This window comes from Paramormyrops kingsleyae, chromosome 8 (genome assembly GCF_048594095.1).
Source record: "Paramormyrops kingsleyae isolate MSU_618 chromosome 8, PKINGS_0.4, whole genome shotgun sequence".
NCBI classification, from domain to species: domain Eukaryota; kingdom Metazoa; phylum Chordata; class Actinopteri; order Osteoglossiformes; family Mormyridae; genus Paramormyrops; species Paramormyrops kingsleyae.
Window position 1 is genome coordinate 8,911,496 of NC_132804.1, and position 8,157 is coordinate 8,919,652.

Here is an 8,157-nt window from a genome sequence, read left to right on the forward strand (position 1 = left end):
AGCTCATGTACAGACTCCAGACTCCATATTAAATTAAATAATGCTTACATTCCTTATTTGCTGTATGTAGGAAACTAAAATAAATTCTAGAATGCATTCCCAAATGTTCTCAAACTTCCCTTGGATTTCCCAAATCATTCCATACATTTATTGTCTTCCATCGCTAACAATATGGGATAATGTGGGGTCTCTAATATAGAATTTGAGCCCCTCAAACTTTTGCCCTGATTAACATGACTGTGTGACTTCTAACAAACAAACAGCTAACATTCGATTCCAGATAAACAATCCAATGTTTGGAGACAGAAAGTCTGTCAGTTGTTGCATAGTTTGCAAATATGTGTGTACCAGAAAACAGACAAGATCCCAAGGCAAAAATTCTGAGAATCTCACACCAAAGCAGTAATTCTAGAGATCCATCTGATTCTTTATGTGAATTCACGACCTAAGGAAACTCTCAGACCAAAAGCTTCTAATGCAAGCTCCAGGTATCTTCCAGACAGTGCTGTATACCTGAACGGCTGACAGCCATCACCCAGGGAAGGCCATCACCCAGGGAAGTCTCTATGTCGATGTGCAACATCTTCTCATTTGCGGCTTCAAGAAGCAACTCCTATAAAACACAGCCCAGCGATCTATATTGAATTCATATGAACTGAGCCTGGTTTAGTGCATTTGATCTCCTGATTTGATCTCCACATGGCAGGATTCCATCATTCCATCATCTTTTTAGTCATCAGTCATAGTTTTCAGTCTTTGCAATAAGCACAAAAAAAAATGTGTTGGTCCTTCATTTCTCGCGTTGCATCCTTCATCAGAACACTGGTGTGCCCCGAAGATATCCAGAGGAAATTGAAATCTAAGCCGACACCACCCTGTCTGGGGAGTTTGGGTTATTCTTAGCCATGTTTAAGGGGTTTAATAAATTGGCGCTAACAGCATGTAATTGGAGCTGAACAGGACCCACAATTTCCACAGATAATGAGCATTAATTTGCTTGGCACAGTCTGTGTCCTATCAGTCGTAATTCCTTCATGTAGGTCCCACAGGCCGACGTCTCCCTCAAGCTGCCTTTTTCCCCCTAAATTATTTCTGTAATACTGGGCTACATCAAAGGTCTGAGCGTTTGCGGTCTTTACGATACTGACATCCATCTATAAGCTACTCTGGGCAAGGGTCAGAGTTAGAATCGCGGCAGGTCCTTTTCTCGCTATCGAGGGGAACTGAGAGATCAAACAGCCTTCTTCAAAAACACAAAAGTGGACGAACACTATGCATGAGGACACATGTTAGCATGTAGGGATTCCAAGAATGGAAGAGGGGAAAAGGGAAAGAGGGAAAAAAAATCACTTCCTGCTTCTCCTTGTCTCATGTTTAAAATGATATAAAGCTTAAAGTTCTCGATTTCCTCTTAATGGCTTTTATGTCACATCTGGGTGATGTCTACTGCATTGTCATCACCCCGTCCATAGTATTTTCCATTTTATTTTTGCAACATCACCAGCATTTAGCTATAACAATATTTTCATATTATTGACTGTACTTATAAAACGAAAGAGGACTTTGGTATCAGTCTCTAGTTATTCCTGCAGCTCCATCTCTGAAAGGAAACATTGACTCTACTTTAGAATTGTTCTTATTAGATATTAAAGTAAATATATATACTGTATATCTTAAACTTAAGAGGATTCATAAGAAATTCACTTGAGAAACACATTAATTCATGATTCTTGATTCTGAATTACTTACCAGTTCATTGTGAAATGTGTTTCATACATCCGGATTGTTCAGTACTAATGTCATTTCCTTCTGAGATTCCACTTTTTTTAAGCATATCTCCATAACATCTGGTGATGTCTCTTCTCTTTAAACCTTAGCTCTGGTCCTGTTGTTTCCAGTCGGGAAGTTAGTCATTAAGAACGCCCAAGAGATGAAAGTACTTTAGCAGTGAAAGAGCGTTGGATATGTTACAGATAGGCCGGATTTCACATGCTCTGAAATCAGACAGCATGCAGTAAGTTCCCCTCACATAAGAATGAAATATTTTCATTACGCAGGCCAATTTTTTGTCGACTTGCACGGGTGTTTGCCATTAGATCTTATTGTCATCCGGCTCTGACAATTGCTGAAGAACTGACTAAACAGAAACCAGTGCTGATGAAACATCCTTCCTCAGAGATACTGGCAGGACACAGGGTCCTCTGGGGAGAATCAACATTACAGCATCTACAGACTCCTGTGCAAGGAGCCTATTACTACCAGTCACACTTACTACTACAAGTATAGTTCATTCTTTATATTGATTTTTCTCAACAAAGTTGTGAGAGAAGTTCGGATGGGGTTGCTGGTTACTGGGGGCTTCCTTGTTTGGTGTAGGGGGTGTGTATTACATGGGGTCCAAATTTGGAGCCAAGTGTGATCGTAGTCTTTAGTATTATGTGGGTAGTGGTGGCTTGATGGTTAGGGAAGCGCACTTGTAATTGAAAGATTGCAGGTTTGAATCGCTGACCAGCAAGGCACCACTGAGGTACCCTGAGCAAGGTACCGCCCCCAAGCACTGCTCCCCAGGCGCTGAATTAGCTGCCCTCTGCTATGTCACGAAAGTCACATATGGGTTAAATGCAGAGGACACATTTTGTTGTTGTTCACTGTGTGCTGTGGTGTGTTGACAATGACCACTGATCACCTAATTCTAATTATTGCTCAGTAGTCCACATCACTAAGGAAGATTGGGCATCCAAGATAAACTGCATACCTCCCTGAATAGACACGATCTTCAGAATCTTTAGAATCTCAGAATCTAAGCAGAGCTAAGCAGAGCTTGGGGGAGATGTGAGCTTCAGAGGGTTAGGATGCTATACCTGGGATTGAAAGGTTGCTGGTCTGAATCCGGTGACTAGCAGACTGAAGACCCATTATGATGCAAACTATCAATGGATGCAGAACTTATAAAAGTCAGGCAAAGTTTCAAATTTAATTACCAGCACTTTTACATGTATAATTTTTTAGGTTATTTTGTAAGTTTTCTACTGATATTATTAATCTACTGTGTTATTAATACAATGCACTTTATTGTTCATTGCTGAAAATGCTAATGTAAAAATTACTTTATGTCCAGTGATTGAAAAAGAAAAAGACAACATTGTCATTACTATACACAACAATGCCGAATTATTTCTATCCAACTTTGTGCTGGTTTTTACTGTAACAACTGCTGGTTTTTTCCATCTTTTTCAGAAGTAATACAAGTTTGTCTTTGGCGAACTGGCCGTTACATTCCATGAGAATCCCTGCTCATAACAGCAATGTGCACCTGATGGATTAAAGCTACTCAAGAAGATCAATTTACCTCTGTTCTTCTGGCTATGCTGTTAGCGTGGATAGTGGTTGAATAGTTTTTCACAGAAGGCACAGTGAAGCTTTTGATCTCAGATTGCAGTGAATGAACTTTATATTTCCTTGGTGTCAATCATTTATTTCATCTGGCACTCAATGTGTCACTGAGGGTACTTCAGTGCATCTTCTCTGTGTTTACAATGTTTCCACAGCAGAGAAGCCTTGTTTATTAACTTTGATCCCAGGTTGATCTCTCCTTCCTGTTTTGGGGTACAATAGTTTGCAGAGAATGAGACTTGGGGCAGTGTCAGTCTCTGTTTACTTTGGACTGACACGATTTTAGGTTAACATTTTCCAGAAGTGAAAGAGGGTTTGGTGAGTGCAGGGGGCATAACAGATTACAGAATTCTACCACCTGCACTGGTTCTCATGGAGCTTCTTGCCCTTCCTGACCGATGACCTTGTTAGAACATGAGACTTAGTTCTGAGGGAATTCTAATGCTCCAGTGGCATGCAACCTTCAACCTATTACTCTCCAATCCCTTTGGTGACGCTTGGCATGGCCCCGCTTCTTGGAGATGTGTTACTTTGCAATGCCAGCAATAAATCAGCTGCTAAAAACAAATTGAAGATGCAGAGTCATTAATTCCACAAAGACTAATGCCTGCGTTACCTTTCAGACCAGATTGATTATAAGGCTTGTAAACTATGTTGGACATTTCAGGTCCAGAGACTACAAATCCTGACCAAGATTTTGTTTCTACCAACCAGTTGAGCATAAATAGTCACAGGCACAGAGAACTCAGCTGGTTGGCAGAAACAAAATCTTGGCCTGGATTTGTAATTTCTGCACCTGAAATGCCCAACACTGCATTTAATTGCTCAAATGTTTGCAACATAAACTGGAATGAACCACAACAAACACTCATCTGTTCCCCCAAACAGTATGAAGCTCTCCCAAGGTTCTCCTAGGTTGGATTGAGAAGAATGATTCACAGAACAAGGGGTTTGTAGCCTCTTTTATGAGGACTGCTGACACATCCATGATTAAAGAGAATCTGCACGGTGGGGCAACCTCTCTGACATCTATTTTTATAAGACAACTGTGACCATTTTCTCACACTGTTGCTGCTTTTTGTTTTCTGGTCTGTACAAGAAAGGCCAGAGCAGGCTGAGTAAGTGAAGGACTTTTGGTGTGAGCAGTAGGCTGCTGAAGATGTTCTATCAGTCTGGCCAAGATACTCATCTATGCCATGGTCTGCTGGGATATCAACGCACCCTCAGGCTAACGATTTTTTTCGCTGCTTTTCCGTTGTGTTTCTGACTCTGTCTGTGTCTCCGTTTCTCTTTGCTCCAAAACTAAAAAAAAAAAACAATTTATTACCAGACTTCAGGGAACTAAACTGGATTTCAAATGAAAATTGAAAACTAAATTTATAAAAATCAAAATATAACTGGCCAGGACTGAAAAAAATCGTTTTATTTATTGCGTGTTGCTGTTCATTCAATTCCATGCCCAACTGGACAGTCTTTCCCACCAAATTAGGTGTTAAACTGTATTTCTTTTGTGTTCTGTATGTCTGCCTATGTTTATGTGCCCACATTTTGTGTGTGTGTGTGTATGTGCGTGCGTTTGTGTGTGTGTGCGTGCGTGTGTGTATGTGCGTGCATGTGTGTTTGTGCGTGCGTGTGTGAGCGTGCATGTCTGTATGTGCATGTGTGTGTGTGTTTGTGCATGCATGCGTGCATGTCTCTCTTTGGCTGTAGCTTCCCAACTAGATAAAAAAAGAAACAGCACCAATTAACTTTGTCTAATGTATCTTAAGAGCATTCTGGGTCTCCCAACAGGCCTGTCCAAATTGTCTTTCATCTTCTGCAAAGGGAAACGAACGAGAATTTTCTATGACTTAGATAAAACAGTCAGACGCACTTCTGCTTTAATAGGCATTTTTTAAAACCATTCTGGGTCTCCCAACAGGCCTGTCCAAATTGTCTTTCATCTTCTGCAAAGGGAAACGAATGAGAATTTTCTATGACTCAGATAAAACAGACAGACGCACTTCTGCTTTAATAGGCATTTTTTTAAACTATAGCATTGAATCCTCTTCATCAAAACCCCAATCATTTTGTTTCACCACAGATTTGCTCCTTTTCTCATTTTATTTACAAAGCTTGGTTTAGTGTAACTGGAATCGCTAGTGACTTGTGAATTATCTTTGTGGTTGCAGTTTGTTCCTGCTCTCACCTTTAACCTTCTGATGCAAATCAGCATTTTGATTATTAGATCATTTGCAAGGGAGACAAAAGGGTTTGTGTCATAAACAATAGGCTCCTGGACACCAATGCATATTTTCTGCATTCCAATCATGGAGCAAGTGAAGAATGACAATCAGGATTCATATCAATGGCCGGGTACACAGTAGGGATGTGCGGTATACCGGTACTGTGAAAATACTGGTATTTATTATTTTTCAAACGGTACAATATCAAAAGTTTGCTCAGTTCGGTATTTCATCCGCTGTTCCGATTTTCACCACTATGCGGCAGTGTTGCGCAAACTGGCGTAAAACCGGCAAGCGTGATAACAGACAAACGGCGATGGATCACGCAGATGAAACGCGCTCTACACGTCCGAAATTAATAAATAACGAGAGTGGTAGAAGTGAAATATGGCATTACTTTGCCTACAAAAGTGATGAAAAGGGTGAACCCACAGACCTCAATGCACCAGTCTGCAAGCACTGCTATAAATCATGTGCTGCCAAGGGAGGCAACACATCAAACCTTAGCAAGCATTTGTCACTTGCCCATCCTGATTTGTTCAAGAAGTTAAGAGAACAACAGGTGAGTTTCAACTGATTTAATTTAGACTTTTATTTTAAAGAAATCAGTATTATTATTTTTAGTAACCCTACTCTGTAGGGTTTTTTGTTGTTGTTGCATTCTGGTTGCATTCACATTTTCTTTGTGATAAAGACTGAAAATATATTAAGAGATTACTTTATTTTAATTAGATCTCTTCAGTTTTGTTTCTTCTAAAATCAAAATTGTAGTTTTTATTATTTTTTTGTAACAATTTCTTTGCACAGTTGTTCATAGAGTTTCAAGCACTGTGTTTAATAAAACTGTTTTCAATTCACCTATATTTGCCTGTTTCCTTTTTTTTACCTATGGTATCGATTTAGTATTGATACCAAGGTATTAGATCCTAGTATCGTACCGAAGTCAAAATTGTGGTATCGAGCCATCCCTAGTACACAGACTTGTACTATCAATGTTTTGCCTGTATTGGTGCATACATTCACCGAATAAAGAAGAATAATATAGATAGAATTAAATAAAACAGATCTGAGTCCAAAAAACGTTTAAAGCAATTAAAAACTTTCCAATCCCTTTGAAGTAAATGCAGCTCTGGATTATTTTAAGGGTGTGGTTTGATACATTATTGATTGCTCTTTTGAATGATTTCATCATCTAATCTAAGTACACTGAGTATATGGTGTAAAAGTCTGTCATTTGGCCATTTTGTGCATTTTCCTGATGGGTTTCACCCATTTTGCAGCCAATTCTTTTTCTGACAAGTGACAGCTGAGGAACCATCTTCGTTTTTATTGTAAATTCACCCCTCCGAGTTAATCATAGTTCCTTCAAGTATAGTGTCCTTATTCATTATAAGAGACAGAATTGTAAAACTGTAAGAAGCTGTTCTGAAGGAAAGCGCCCTTGGATGAAGATATGAGTGGTGTGTGGTTCTGTGCTTGTGAAGGTCACCGGATCAAATCCCGAGGTTGGCAGAGTGATGTCAACGTTGGGCCACTTTGTTGTTCCATGTTTTTTGCTTCCTCCTGGGTGGGTGTCCCAAGGACCAGATTGGGAAACACTGAGCTGACTGACACAATGTTGCATCCTGTTTTAGTGAATCCTTCCTCGAAAGCCGGCGGGAGAACACACAGAGAATGGCAGGGAAAAGGACAGTCGTAGGCAAAGCCAACAAAGCACACATGCCCTAAATCAAGCAGGATGTATTTTTTTAAAAACAAAGAGAATGAAATAAGGGCAATAGTGAGTACGGGGTGGAATTCTTAATTGTTTGCATGCAGATTTTGCAGATGAAGGGAAGTCTGGGGCGGTCAGGTGATCCTGTGCAGGTGGCAGTGATTTCTGCTTGTGTTGTGGTTTTTTCTTCCCCGTCAATCAGGAGTCAGGAGCCGCTTGTGTAGATGTTCAGATTCAGCCTTTACTGCATCATATGACGTTACAACCAAGGCCGGACACTTACAAGTGTGTCCAGTACTGTTTTACACCAACTTTTATACATTTTCTCATTGTGTAACTATACCTCGTCACTTAAGCATCATCATTCCCTCAACCATTCACCATCATTGTTTTCTCCTTTGATCCACACCCCTATATGATAAGTTTGTCAATCATCTCTTTTACTGTTTGGAGCCTCGGCTGAACATAAGGGTGAAGTGACCATCTCTACTCAGTTTTTTAAATGCCCAGCTGTGAACTTTTGGTGAACTCAGGTGAATCCCTTCCTTCAGTAGCAAACCTTGGCAGCTTCTGCTTGTTGCAGATTGTCTGGCTAGGGGTTTAATAAGATATTTGTCCTTCAACATAGTAATAAGCTGCAGCACTAATGAAGTACATATTCATACACTAAAGGCTAACAAAATAGCTAACAGATACAGAAACTTCTAAGCCAACACAAGGTGCTCATTCATACTTCTTTGTCGTTACATTGTGCACAGCAGTAATTGGTCTGCATTCTCTAAAGATTACAAGGTCAGTCTCTACACAGTTTACATCAGCTTCTTA